The following is a 15,942-nucleotide window of genomic DNA, read 5'->3' on the forward strand; positions in this document are numbered from 1 at the left end:
TGCTTCACAGGTAATGATTGTAGAACCACTGTTGTCTCAGAAGTCAGTTCAGCCCTGTCCAGATGCTGTCCCTTGATAGATGAGGAAAAGGCAAGTTGTTTAAAACTCTGCTCCATTTCCCTCATAATTACAAACAACAAGGTAAGACTAGATTAGTGTTTCCTAATTCTAAATACTTTGGACTACAACTAGTAAAATTCTTTATGTTGTATCACAATAATAAAAGAGAAGTAAAGGAAAGTGGCCAGGAGTGAAATGAATCCACAATTACTGTCAATAATTAGAAGACTGGGGAAGATGTACCTTTGACAGGGCACTGTTTTATCTCATTTCTAGAGGTAATGATGTCTGAGAAACACTGAATTTAACGTCACTGAGAAGTAGTCTTACTTCAATTTTCCATTATCCTTTCCATCTACTGTTTAGAAATTTCCACCTCTGCATACTGTAAGTATCTCAAATAGAAGACATCCAAAATTGGCTCAATATCTATTTACCAAACTCTTCCTATGTCTTAAAAAAAAAAAAAAAAGTATTGATTGCCATACCAGTTGCCCACTCAAACTAGAAAATCCAGGCTCATTCTTGAGACCTCCCTTACCCTTTCCTCTGCTCCTCACATCCATTCAAATCCTAAAATTTAGCCTTTAAATATTTTTAAATCTGTCCACTTTTCCCTAAGCCCCCTCTTGTGCCTTAATTTAGACTTTGGCTAATCTTTTGACTGGATTATATCAGTAGACCCTTGAGTCATTTATTTCCTTCTCTTCCTCTGTAATTTATCTACCTAGTGAAACCTATAATTCTTTTTTTTTCTTCTAACGTATAGGTATTAAAATATTAAAAATATAAAAGAGTATAGAATAAAAATAAAGCTTCACACTCCAGGCCATTAGACACCCTCCTCAATGACATCAAGGGTCAAAGTTCCTACATATGTGTTCATACTTTTCCCCATGTACAAATGTGCATACACACATACCTCTATACATAAATATGTGTTTCCAATGTTTCTACACAAACAGAACCACGTCATACACATTGCTGTTCTTTTCCATTTCATTTTTTTGAATTAACCAAGTCTTGGGTATTAGCTATATTATTATCTAACATTTTTTCATATCTTTACAATATTCCATTTTGTTGAATATCCTAGAAGAGCTTTTGACTATTTTGTTTTAAAGAGATGCTAAATAAATATTTACTGAATGGATAGATTTGTGAAAATGGTCTCTTTGAGCATCCAGAATGTTACTAAAATTTACTTGTTACAAAGACTTCCACAATAAATACTCTTATACATAAATTCTTCTGCATTTATTTCAGTATATTTATGAGTTAAATTCCTAAAAATAGAATTGCTTGGACAAAGGGAAGCATTTCACATTTTGAGAGACATTCCAAATTATTATACAAGTTACTCCATAAATTTGTACTTGCACCAAATGTGTATGAGAGCATATTTTCCCACACTCCCACCAATACTTTTCATATATTTAAAAGTCACTCACATTTCCTTTTTAAGTACCTACTCATGAATTTTCTTTGCCTTATTTTAGATTTTTATTTGTAAGAAATTTAAGACATATTTAAATAAGTATCTTACATAATTATAGAATTTTATAAATATTGATTTTGTGATATTTAATTTAGTCATTTATTAAAAATTGCAAAGATATTTTCTCAGTTGATAATTTCATTTTTCATGATATTTGTTCAGAAATTATTTAATCTTTTTTTATTTTTCTTTTATGATTTGTTCATATGTTTTTAAACTCGTATCAAAAAACTTTTCCCCTGAAACATTTAAAGTTTTTTTCATTAGTATTACAGAGTATATTTTCATATCCTTTTTCATGTTTTTCTTTGATTTATCAATAGTTTTTATGAAAGAAGTTAAGAGTAAATCTGTTTTTAATAATGACTTCATCACATATTAAAATCTTATGTATGCTCATGACTATTTACAGATTCCCTCCTGCTGCTCTGTTCCATTGATCTATTAGTCTTCCTATGCTGGGGACAAACTGTTTTAATTACAACAGCTTTATGATGTATTCTTATGTTTTATACGTTCTTCCCCTTATTACTGTTTTTTTCAACTGCTGGCTATTTTTAGTATTTATTTTTCTGCTTGAAATATAGAAGTAGCTTCTATGGTTAAAAAGCAAACAAATAGAAATTATATCAGTTGAGATTACATTCAATTTATCAAACTATAAGGGAAGAACTGGCATCTTTACAAAGTATATCTTTCATATATTTAGGTCTCCTTTTATACATTATGAGATAATCTGGTATTAGTATCTTACTTCTTGCTTTGCAAATTTTTGCCAGATTTCTATTTCTATTTCTAGAGTTGGGTTATCCAATATTATTCTTATTTTCATAAGATTTTCAATGATGTCTTTCTACCTAAAAGATAAATTGCAAATTCTTGAGGATTCTGTACCAGGACCACTCTAAATAGCTCTAGCTTTCTTTTCTTATTTGATGTCATAGTCTGTTAAGAACTCTTTTATCTGGTCACTCTGAATTTCTCCCTAATATTCTACCACTTCCCAAATGTCACTCTTTGTAGTCTAGAAAACTTGTTATTTTCTGTCCTGTAAGAATGAATCCATGATAGTATGAGTCTTAGCACAAAGCAATATGGTACTGCCTTTAAGTACAATGAGAATCCCTAGAATGGGTGGACAATATTAATTTCTCCAACAGCTGGCCACAGAATAGTTGCTTGCCCCCAAAATATTTGTTAAATAAGTAAGATTGTCTTAAAATAGATGATTAGAGTCATGGGTCTTTTTTTCTGGCCAGTGCTTAAGTAGCTTAATCAAAAGAATATGAGTGAATTTATAGATGACCTGCATTTATATTAAACATTTACAAATGGTTTTAAATAATAAATTAGAACTAAAGTATGAGTATTTATAGCAGTCATAAATCTCACTCCTTAGAAATCTGATTTCTGCTTTCCTCTGCTATGTCTTTTCTAAACACAGATATAGAAAGACTCCTTAAATCTTAGCCAAGAACCAGAAATCTTCATGCTATCTGAAACTTTGGTATTAAAAGATAACATTAAAAGGTGCCAGATAAGTCAAAATACTTCTGATTATGCTGTTATTATCTCTGTACAGTAGTATCCTCCTGCCCCTAGGAAATGTTATCTCCATTTAAATTTAATTATCATGGTTCATACTACTAAAAAGAAAGAAAATAGAATGGAAGACTTAGGGCAAATAATATCTTAGTGGAATAGAACTGTAGTGCTTTGAATGATGGCTCTACACAAGACATGTCCATGCCCTGTTCCCCGGAACCTGTGAATGTGACCTCATTTAGAAAATGGGCTTTTGCTGATGCAATTAAATTAAGGACTTTGAGAGGAGATAATCTGGGATTATGTGGGTGAGCCCTAAATCCAATGACAAGTGTCCTTTTAAAAGAAAGGCAGAGGAAGATTTAACACAGAAGAAGAAAAGAAACAGAAAGAGGGGACAGCTATATGAAGATGGAGGCAGAAATTATAGTTGTTATGGGCTGAATTATGACTCCCGAATGTCATATGTTGAAGTCCTACTGCCTAGGCCTTCAGCATATGCCTGTATTTTAGGAGTTATGGTCTATACAGTGATAAATAAGGTTAAATAAGGTTATCAGGGTGGGCCCTAATCCAATATGGTTGGTAGCCTTATAAGGAGAGGAGATCAGGACACAGACACACACAGAGGAAAGACCATGTAAAGACAGAGGGACAAAACAGCCATTTATGATCCAAGGAGAGAGGGCCCCAAATGAAACCAAATCTGCTGACACCTTGACCTTACACTTCCAGCCTCCAGAAGCATGAAGAAATAAATTTCTGTTGTTTATGCCACCATGTCTGTGGTACTTTGTTATGGCAGCCTTAGCAAATGAATCCAATAGTGATGCCAAGAAACATCTGGAGCCACCAAATACTGAAAGGGGCAAGGAAGGATTTTCTCCTAGAGCCTTCAGAGGGAACGCAGTCTTACATTTTGGACTTCTGACCTCGCAGAACTGTGAGAAAAATAAATGTTTCTGTTATTTTAAGCCATCAAGTTTGTTGTAATTTGTTACTGCAGTCCTAGGAAACTAATATGATTTTCCTTTTACCAAGGAAACTCAAGTGGTGTCTAAGTGTCTGAGCTTATTATTTTGAGCCATAGTCCATGGACTCTGAGTGAAGCTAAGGCTAGAGAGGAATATGAAGTCTTACTTAGGGCTCTCTGCCCTCAATCTCTTTCTGCCACCAGCTTCACAATGCTTGAAAAAAAAAATAGCACTAAGTATCAATGTATTTGCCTTTAGTGATTTCCAGTATTGAAATGAAAATGTTCTCAAAACAGATTCCACTGGGTTTTTCATAATAATGATCATATCTTTCAGTGACAGTGCACATTTAGTTATACAAAACACTTTCCAAAATATTGCATTTGATCCAGTCTGTTTCCTTCTCCATTCTTTCAGACCATTATTTCCAGAGCAGTTCTTCTGAGACACTGTTTTGCTACAGTCATCCCCAGGTGTGATATAGTCCATCCCATTGTGCTTCCAGGCCTAGCTAACATGACACTTTGTCTGTGAAGGCTTCCATGCAGATCCCATCATGGGGGATTTAATTCATTTTATTCCACTATTTCATTCTGCCTTGTGTCTCCTCTAGAACATAAGAAATTTTAGAGCAGGAAATTCATCTTACTCATCAGCGTTCCAACAATAGTGTTATTGTTTGTTTGTTTGTAGCAGAAATTCAGCAAACACTTTAGAATAAATACATTTTTTTCTATATCCTTGTAATTCTGGTGAGACAGATATTCATTTTTAGAAATCAGCTAGAAAAATTACATGAGTAGTCCAGGGAAATTTAGTTAGTAAAATAGTTAGAATGACACCATCAATTTCTTTATTCCTTTTTTTCCTAGACTGCTTATCTGTGGGTCATAGGAAAACAAGATGGATTACACTGCAAAGAGATAATGGCTCTATGAGCTTTAAAGCTACTGGCATAATATTTTCATGGCAGCCTCTGCTTCCTGGCAGCAGGGACCTTTAAAAACTACAGTTAAAGGGAAAAGCCAATCACAAGCATATAAAACAGATAAAATAGATGAATAAAGACAGCACCATGAAAGATGAAAGGGGGGATATTTCTGGAGATAATAAACTGTGATGCTGCTCTTCATTTTAAGAGCAATTCTTAATTAGAAACTTTTGCCAAATTTAGTAACGACATGAGGGTGAAGGAGGGGAAAAATAATTTTCCTTTTACCCTTCTGAGTTCCTGCTGAGATCTACTGTAATAAAAGATAGATTAGCAAGAGAAAAACAAACAGAAGTTTATTAACATGTACACCTCATGTATACATGGGAGATATCCTGGAAAAATGAGTGAACTCCCCGAGAAGACCCAAGCTACCACTTTATATACCATCTTCAGCTAAAGACAAAAGAAAGACCTTGGAGGCCAGGCAGTTGTGGGAGTTTAGCAGGGAAAGCAAGGTGAACAAGGGTAGCAATTATTATCCATATGTAAGTCTGTGCCTTCTCCACTGATAAGATTCTCTTGTGATTTAGTCATCCTTCTCTTCCTTGTACAGAAAGGGAGACATCCTTCCAAATAGAGATTTCTGCTATAAATATAAATTTCTTTTACAAAAGGGTAACTTCTACTGTGCTTTCAGAGCTTCCCCCATGTCTTCAGTTTCTCAAAATAATCAGCTAAAAATAATCTTTATGCCAAAGAGCATATTTCGGGGTGGCATATTTTGCTAGCTCTCAAGGGCAAACACACTTCGTTCAGTCAAGAGAACTCTTGCTCTATTATTTTGGCAGTGAAGTAATTTGTAAAACTTGCAACTTCTTTCTCCAGTCAATCCTAATAATTCCAGTGCCCGAAGGTCAAGCACAGTTGCTCACACACATGCACAAATACACAACGCACACAGAGAGGTTAGGATCATAACCGTAGACTCAGGCAACTGGAGAGTGTCTCAGAGGAGTCTGACCCTTCACATTGCACCTGGGAAGAAGGTAGGTGAGTGAAAGGATGGGCTACAGAATTAAACTTCATCATGGTATTCTGGATATTGATTGAACAAGGTGATTCATGAGGCATAAAGAGACAGCAAAGAGTTTTAAAAAACACTGGGATGGCGAGGGCTTAGAAAAGAGATCAGTGAATCACTAGTCCAATAGTAGTAGCCTCAGACAAGATGAGGTCACAGGTAACAGTTTATTTGCTATCTAACCACACCCCTCTTCAGTCAGTTGCCATTTAACTACTTGGATCCTCAGTTTCTTCTAAAGGTCAAAGATGTCCAGCCTCTCTGCCTCATTGGGCTTTCGCAGGGTTTGAAATGTCCAATATAAAGCAGGTACAGTTGCATGCATAACAAATACGTGCCGCCCGCCCACGCAGACGCTTCTCTTCTTTCTCATGTGCAGACTTCCAGAGCAGCCCGGGGAGACTGCGGGCGAGATGAGATGGTGCGAGCTCATTAACAAACATCTAATAACGAAATCACAAAAACGTCTAATTAGCGAGGTTACCTCGAGCAGCAGCCCCATGGAAATAAACACAGACTTGCATTTGTTTTCTGCTTAGAACCGTATTTTTTCATTTCCCTTAAAATTTAAAAAAATGCTATCATCCTTCCAAATTGTGTCCTTGCCTACATCATTGTTTCTCTCTTGCCCAGAACCTGGGTCTCTTCTCAGTGCTCAGAAGGAGTAACCAGAGACATTTCTACTGATAGGAAGCCTGTGATCTCAAGGCAGCCCCCATTAAAGCATGCTCCCGGATTCTCCGTGCTGGGACTACACACAGAGGCCACCTCAGGGGCTGGCCTGATGGTGGTTTTCATGGCACAGAGCAATAGATACCAACTGCTGCGGAAGGCAGAGCGGGCTGGGGAGCGGGAACCCTGCGCGCTCCATCCCAACTCAAACCGCAGGGGAGGCGGGAGCGGCGGAATGCAATTACGTGGATTGGAATTTGGCCAGCACACCGGGGCGAAATGGCACAGCAGCGCCTGCGTCCCTCTGTTTGCGGGCTGAAGGAGTTTACACATCATTTACAATATACATGAGAAGCTTCCAGAGGCAGCTGTGGTGGGCCTTCAAAAGCCCGCAATAGAGGAAACTGGGCTTTGCTTACTTATGAAATAGAACTGCAGTAAACATAGAGTCTTTCCATTCTAACACCTTTTTTAAGAAACGAGGAAACCGAGTCCTGAGGCAGTGAAGTTACTTATAAAAGCTCACAGCCCAGAGGTAAAGGATCTGGGGTAAGATTTCAGGAATTTCAAGTTTAAGTTTGATCTTGATGTCGCTGTTCTTTCCTCTCACTGTAATTCATCAGGACACCGGACAGGCCTGGCATTGCGTACACTTGTACCACCTTTGCCTCAATGTCTTCTTCGGTAATTCTCAAGTGGGGATACCAATGTCTACCGCACTAGATGGTTGGTTAAACTATTGTACTCCTAAGAGAAAACACAAGAGAAAATCTTTACCATTTTGAGGTAAACAAAGATTTCTTAGGTCACAGAAAGCATGAACCATAAAGGAAAACAATTAATAACTACACTTCATCAAAATTAAAACTCTCTGCTCTTTCAAAGACGCCTTTACAAAAGTGAAAATGCTAATCATAATCCAGAAGAAAATATTCACAATGCATCTCTCTGACAAAGGACTGTCGTTCAGAATTTGTAAATAACTCTTATAACTCAATTATGCAAAAACAGAGAGCCTGATAAAAATAAATGGACAAAGTGACTTTAACAAACACTTTAGAAAAGAAGATGTACTTCTGGCCAATAAGCACATGAAAAGATGCTTAACATGATTGGTCATAGGCGACGGAAAATTAAACCCACAATGAGGTACCTATTAGAACATGCCAGTTAAAGTTTTACAATAGCCACTGTTGGGGAGGGTATGGAGTTACCAAAACTCTCATATTTCTGGTGGGAGAGTAATGGTAAAAAACAGATAAACAAACAAACAAAACCTTTGGAAAACAGTTTGGCAGTTTCCTACGAAGTTAATTATTTATCTACACTACACCTAGAACTTTCATTCTTAGGTATTTAACTGAAATGAAAACATACCCACAAAAAGTCTTGTAGGTGATCAGCCATAAAAAAGGACAAAATCGTCCCATTCACAACAACATGGATGGACCTTGAGGGTATTATGTTAAGTGAAATAAGCCAGACAGAGAAAGACGAACTCTGTATGACGCCACTCATAGGTGGAAGTTAACATATAGACAAAGAGAACTGATCAGTGGTTACCAGGGGAAAGGAGGGGTGGGGGGAGGGCACAAAGTGTGAAGTGGTGTACCTACAACATGACTAACAATAATGTTCAACTGAAATTTCACAAGGTTGTAAACTATCATAATCTTAATTAAAAAAAAACAGTCTTGTAGGTGAATGTTCATGGCAAGTTTCGTCATAATAGCCAAAGCTTGAAGCAACCCAATGTCTTCAGTTGTGGCATAGTTTACATGGCACAGTCCTCTCAGCAATAAAAATGAATAAACTGTAGACACTCGTGATATGGATGAATCTAAACATCCAGTTGAGTGATTGAAGCCAGGTACAAGTGATTCCATTTACATGAAGTTCTGAAGTGGGCAAAATGAATCTATGAAAAGAAATCAAATCAGTGGTTGCCTGGGACAAATTGGAGTGGTTGGGATTGACTGTGAGGGGGCAAAAGGGAACTTAGAGTGCTAGATTTATTTCATATGTTTGTTAGAGTGGTGGTTACACGTTTGTCATATTTGGTATCAGGGTTTGTCAAAATTCATGGAGCTACACACAGAAGGTGGCTACATTTTATTGTGTGTAAATTGTGACTCAAAAATTTACTTAAAAAGTCAACATAATGGTTACTTCTGTGACTGCGTAGAAGCACACAGGGGACTTCTGTGACATTGGTTCTGTTTTAGTTTTGACGACGGATGGTCATTTCACAAGTGCTTGGTTTAGTATCATGCTTCATAAAACATACAGAGCACATGTAATCTGTCATGTTTCAAATATTACATAGTGAAATTTTTAAAGGAACTAAGAAAATTTAGCCAAGTTGCCAGATGTAAAGTGCTGATCAAAGTTGCCAGACTTTATGGAGTGGTTACTATGTGCTAATTCTTTACAAGCTTTAGTTCATTCAATCTTTGTATAAGTTTATGAGGTAGTTTTTGTGTTCTAATTATAAATATGAGGATCTGTTGATGAGAAAGGTTAAACCAACTCCTCGGTATTGTACAGTTAGTAAAGAGTGGAGCCAGGTCTAACGTGTTCTTCTTCCTACTGCACCACGCTCTAGCTGCTTCTTCTAGTGCCAGACTCAACATGTGTTCGTTCAGCCCTCTCCATAATTCATTCCTGGCTTTTTCAGGGCCAATAGTACACAGCCCTTGTCTCATTCTTTATACAATGCCTGTTGTCACGTAGTCACATTCATTTACATCCAGGTACTCTCTTTCTCACAGCCTGATCTCTGCTTCAGACACTTTTATTTCATGCCTAGACTATTCCCAGTGTCAATTCTTCCTGTTTTCTTTTCTCAAATTTATTCTGCAAATTAGGGATATTTTCTTCATATGTAATTCTTATGGGCAGCAAGCTGATCTCAAATATAAGCTAACTTTCAAATTCCTGAAAGACAAAACACTCCCTTTAGTTAAGCTTTCACAGAGCCTGTGGTTGAGTCTAAGCCAATGTGGCCTCTTGGGATTCACACATTATGCTCCAAGTCAAATGTCTGCAAAGATACTCCACACAGATCTGGTGTTTTCCTTTTTTAAAAATTTGTTTATTGTTTTAATTTTTTTTTTGAGGAAGATCAGCCCTGAGCTAACATCTGCCGCCAATCCTCCTCCTTTTGCCGAGGAAGAGTGGCCCTGAGCCAACATCCATGCCCATCTTCCTGTACTTTATATGTGCGACGCCCACCACAGCATGGGCTGACAAGTGGCTCGTAGGTCCACACCCGGGATCTGAACCAGCGAACCCCAGGCGGCGAAGGGCAAGGTGCAAACCTAACTGCTGCGCCACCGGGCTGGCCTTCCTGGTGTCTGCCTTTATGTGTGCCTTTCCTCTTGTTGTCCTTCTGGAGAATTCTCCCTTTCCCTTCTTCTCTCTGAATCCATCTTTCTTTCAACCCGCAAGTTGAGCCGCCTCCTTACGGAGGCTTCTCTGACCAACCAAAAACAAAGCCACTCCATCCTCTTCCGTTGTTTGTCTTTTTCACCTTGCAGCTGTTCTTTCATTCATTCATCTATTCATCTCATCTCTCGAGTTTCTACTCTGGGCCATTCTCAATGTGTGGTGCAGGGCTGTAGTTCTGAGTGCGTCCTCACTATCAGGAACGTTACCTTCTCGCATCTGTGTTGATCTTATTCCTCAAAATCGATTATAAGCTGCTCTATGTCTGGGATCTTATTTCATGCCTGCATCTCTTAAAAGATATAATTCTTGTTTTCAATTTATAGTTAAAGGGGAAGACAATCTAAAATTAATGATCACTTATCCTATTTTTGAATACTCAGGTTTTGCATCTGTTTATCTGGTCTGCTGTAAGGACGTGGAGAACTACTGGAAGGCTTTGTGTGAAAATTTAAACAGTAGTTTTCTCTGGATGTTGGGGTCATAAGTGACTTAATCTACCATAAATATTTATTATTCATGTGCTTTAAAAGAGTGAAGTAAAAAGGAAGAATATTCTATTATTTGAGATCCTTACATTGTGCTTTTTGAGTTCACCTGAACTTAGGAAAATGATCTCTCCTCTAAAGGAAAATTTAATCTACTTAAGAACATGGGAGTTTTCCCTTGACGTATTAGTCAGTTTTCCTTACTGTGAAGTCATGGGATTAAGATAATACTTTACTCTCCCTAACTCGTGAAGCTACAGTTTGTGATTAATAAAATGTCATGACTTAATGTACAGTAAAATGACATTGGGCAGGGGACATGGCTATAAAAGATATATGATAAATCTTAGTGTTGTTCATGAACAAAGGAATTATAGTATAATATCATCTGATGTGTAAAATGATACATATTGATCACCATATAAAGAATTGTTTCTATATGGCTCAGTTGTCCTTTTTTTGACAAAGGACAAAATAATTCTCAGACCTTATTCTACATATAATATAACTAATAGGTATAGCTTTTGACAGAGAATCATCATTATTATCATCAGCAATGAAGTCTACGGTGAAATAATATTGTTGCAGAAATGACAAGGCTCTGTTATGATGAGATGATATCATATTCATCTGAAGTATAAAATAAATTATGGTTATCGTTACTATTCACTGTAGGCAATATTAATTAATAATTTGTTATTATTAAACAGAATGACATTCATAAAACTCATGGAGATTCTTTATTACAGCAGCATGCTTTAACATCTTGGCCTTCTTGAAAGAGATTTTCATCTTTCAGTTTACTACTTATGGGAGGGGAATGAATTGGATAGAGCAGCAGACCAGAGAATACAACTGATGAGGGGCAGGGCAGTCAGGAGGAAGGGAGAAAAGTGTGGGAATTAGGAAGTCTCCTAAATGAGAATTTAGGAACCAGTTCAAGATTCACAGTCACTTGTTTAAATGCTTTTTCTTTGCTGCCTACTAACCAGTTTTTCCTTTGGTTAAGCTAACCCAATACCTTCCAGTGAAATAGTTTCACATTTTAGCTTTATTCCTTATGACTGGAATATCCACTCTATATCAGGTCACATCAAAGCAGCTATATTTATGCAAAGACACAACATCTTCCATAAAGCTTTATCTGAATAACTAGATTAAGTAATGTTGCTTACACTTGAGACCAAGCACAGGCTGATTAAATAGTCAACAGTCAAATCAGATGATGACAACCAGTGGGATGCTTGCTAATGAGATGCTGGGAGTATAGTTCAAAATCATTGAATTCTAGATAATGACAGAAACTGAACTTTTCATGTTGATTTTGAAATATATTTGCTAAGCGCAAAAGATTTAGGTGGAGCTGGAACAGGAACAGCCAAAAATTGAGAGAATTGGAAAGTGGAGGTGGGAGAAGGAGGCAGAGGAGAAGGAAAAGAGAAGAAAAAGACAAAGAGGAACAAATGAAATAGAAGTCATTTCCTGAGTCATAAGCATCCAACATTTTTCAAAATATAGTTTAAACTTTTCCTGTATTTGTTGCCAAGTCATATTTTTTCATACATTTTATCTGTAAAAATCTAGGTAATGAGGTATTGGAAATCTGAAACTTTAGGTTGCAGACCAAAAGACCACAAATTATCTGAGTTGAGAAATAAATTTTCAATTACAAAAGACAGAACAATGTGAGATGTGTCTAAAGAAGGCAAGGATCACAATGTCTTCATCAAATTCTACTCAGAAGCAACTGGAAGTTGATATGGCAAGACATGATTTGCAGAGCATTTTTATAAAGTATTCTTAGATAATTGGAGTGATAAACTATATTGTTAACATGATGTTTTGTTAATATGATTGTTTGTATTAGGTTGACTTCTGCTAATAATTTCTTATTTTTATTAAGTTACACAAACAGTAAAAACAAAACATTAGCTAGTGTAGTAATAGATTTCTGCAATCCACAGATTAGATTTTGGTGTCAAGGCACAATAAAAGTTGCACCCAAAAATCGCCAGAGATAGGCAATTTTTCCCACCATTCAGACTGGTGGCTTAGAAGTATTTGGTTCCTATGTAGGTGCGACATAAATTGCAATATTAAATTACACAACATTCATATGTATTCATACATATAGCAGCAGAGTAATGCAGTAATCCCTCGCTGTTGCATAATATTAAGTGCATTTATTTCTTTTTTGTGTACGTACTGACTATTGGTGCTGGAAGGAACTTAACTAATTAATTGTCAGATTATGCTCTTTTTGGAAGTAGAGCCATACTCTGCTAACAATGTCTGTTTAAGAAACTACTGGGTAAAAATAATTTCCCCAGTAATTGTGGTGAAAAAAAGATGCATCTTTGCTCTCACAGTGCTTACATTTGAGTATAAAAATTTTCATTCATTTAAACATTCACTCATTTGTTCGATAAGATTTGTTGGGTTCCTACCATGAGACATGCTGGAGTTTACACGCCAAATAAAACATCATCCTTTCCATCATGGAGCTACAGTGTCACAATACTACATTTGCTTTTCTATGAACCAACAGACAAGCTCTTTATTTAAGTATAAGATTCAAAAGGAGCACATAGAAGGAACCAAACCAAATGTGGGGAGTTAGGAAGGCTCCCTGAATAAGAGGTTTCTAAGATGAAGCCTATGGACAAAACATGAAAAAAAGAAAAAAAGGTAATACCAAACAATCAGTAAGAACTTCTGTTCTGGGACAAGATGGTGCAGACTCACTTTTCCCTTCTCTTCCACTCTAAATATAACCAAATACCCTAGAAGTTCTCAATAGTTCTTGGTAAAAGGACTTAAAGCTGGAAAGAAGAAGGAGGACTGGCCAAAGGCCAGAGGACTTAAGAAGCAACAATGTGATGAATTCCTTGGGTATTCTTTTTTTCCCTTTTTCTCCCCAAAGCCCCCTGGTACATAGTTGTATATTTTTAGTTGTGAGTCCCTCTAGTTGTGGCATGTGGGACGCCGCCTCAGCATGGCTTGATGAGAAGTGCCATGTCCGCGCCCAGGATCCAAACCAGTGAAACCCTGGGTGGCCAAAGAGGAGCACGGGAACTTAACCACTCGGCCATGGGGCCGGGCCCTCCCTGGGTGTTCTTATTATTTCCCAAATATTCCCTGATGGGTATGAAATAGATCTGCAACCCAGGACTGACAATAGGTTTAAACAAAAAAAGCCCAGGGAAAGCCTGCTCTCTCTGGCCAAAGAATTGGGAAAGGGGAAGTCCAAAAGAGGCCTGGAGTGGAGTCCCCATGTCTGCTCTACAGCCAAGGCCCCTGCAGGCATTCTAGTCCATTGGCAGCAGGAAGGCCCCAGCCATATCAGCTCCACACCTGGCCTGGTGGGCAATCTGATCTACTGGCAACAGTGGCAGTGGCAGCAACAATAGCAGCAAAGCCTCAGGCTTCCCAAGCCGCTGGCCCAGAAACAGGGCACTACTAGGTAGTTGTATCTGCCTGTAGCAATGATAGCAGCAAAGATGAGAAGGATAATGTATTATATTTACCTATATTTTTACTCTTTCTATTTTCCTTCCTGATGTTTCAAGATTCTGTTATCTCCTCCTTTCTGGTTAGAGAACTGTCTTCAATTATTAATGTATGATAGGTCTGCTGATGACAAAGTTCTCTTTTCTTTCGTGGAAAATGTCTTTATTTCATCAGAAATAAAGGATTGGAAGGTTTGGGAGATTTTTTGCATTGAAAACATGTTCCACTTCTTTCTAGCCTCCACGGTTTCTGATGAGAAATCTACTGTTCTTCAAATTATTTTTCCCCTGTAAGTTGTGTCATTTCTGTCTCTCTGCTTTCTAGATTTTTCTTTGTCTTTAGTTTTCAGAAGCTTGTCTGTGATGTGTCTTGGAATGGGTTTCTTTGAATTTATCTTGTTCAAGGTCACGCAGCTTCTTCAATTTGTAGGTTTATATTTTTTGTTAAATTTAAGAAGCTTTCTTTTGTTATTTCTTCAAGGAATTTTTTAGCCCTGTTCTTTTTCTTCTCCTTCTGAGACTCTGTTGACAGGAATGGTAGATTTTTTATTATAGCTCTACACGTCTCTGTTCAGCTTTTTTTTCAGTCTATTTTCTCTCTATTGTTGAGGTTGGGTAGCTTTTATTGGTCCATCTTCAAGTTCATTGATTCTTTCCTCTGTCATATCCACTCTACTATTGAGTCTATCTAATTAATTTTCTATTTTAGTTTTTGGTCTTTTGAATTCTAAAATTTCCATTGGGTTCTTCTATTTCTTTAGTGAGACTTTCTGCTTTTTTTATTTGTTACAAGTGTGTGGATTTTTAAAAGTTTCTGTCAGGTAATCCTAACATCACTGTCATCACTGTCATCACAGTGTTGTCTACTGATTTTTTTTTCATTCATATTGAGATTTTCTTGATTCTTGATATTATGAGTGATTTACAATTGAAACTTGTGTATTAGACCATTGTGTTATGAGACTCTGGATCTTATTTAAGCCTCTGTTTAAGCCGGTTTTCTCTGAAACTGCTCCAACAGGGGAAAGGGTGAGAAAATGTTGCTTCATTACTGCCATGTGTGGGTCAGGAGAGAGGACCTCCTAGTTACTGGTGACAGGAGTCCCCTCTAGACCTCCACTGATACCTCCCTGGCTTAGAGGGGCAATAGAGCCTTGTTATTTCTCTCTCCATGGTCTCCACTGACAGCACAAGGGCAGGGCAGGGGGCTTATCATCACCTGATGGGGAAGAATGTCCTGGCCTCCCTATTCCCCCGTTGGCCTTCCCTGAGTACCCCCCAACTCCACCAATAAGGCAGAGGGTGGGGTGCCTCCTTACAGCCTGGTGAGAGTGCAAGTCCAGGCTCCCCACGTGGCTTTTGCCAGAGTGGGTAGGGGTGGGGACCACAGATTTTTCTGTGGTGTTTGACTGGAATAGAGTGATTGTTATCTAAAAATGTGTTGCTAATCTGCCTATTTCCTGGTCCTTAGCCTAGCATGAGCAGGCTTTTGATGGAGGTTTTTTTTTTAATCTGCATCCTTTGGTTTTTTTGGGTGGCTGCCTTGTTCAGTTCCATGTCTGGAACATATGAAGCAAAAACAAAACCCAGGGAAGTCACCACCATGTTGATCCTTGTGTCTCAAGCTCACCATCTGGTCTTCCTTATTCTTTCTACCTTTTAGAGTCATTTTATGTTTGTTAGATATATATAATTTCCAAAGTTTTTAGTTTTACTTAGTGGGAGAAATAGGAA

The sequence above is a fragment of the Equus caballus genome, chromosome 8 (assembly GCF_041296265.1).
Source record: "Equus caballus isolate H_3958 breed thoroughbred chromosome 8, TB-T2T, whole genome shotgun sequence".
In the NCBI taxonomy this organism is placed as follows: Eukaryota; Metazoa; Chordata; class Mammalia; order Perissodactyla; family Equidae; genus Equus; species Equus caballus.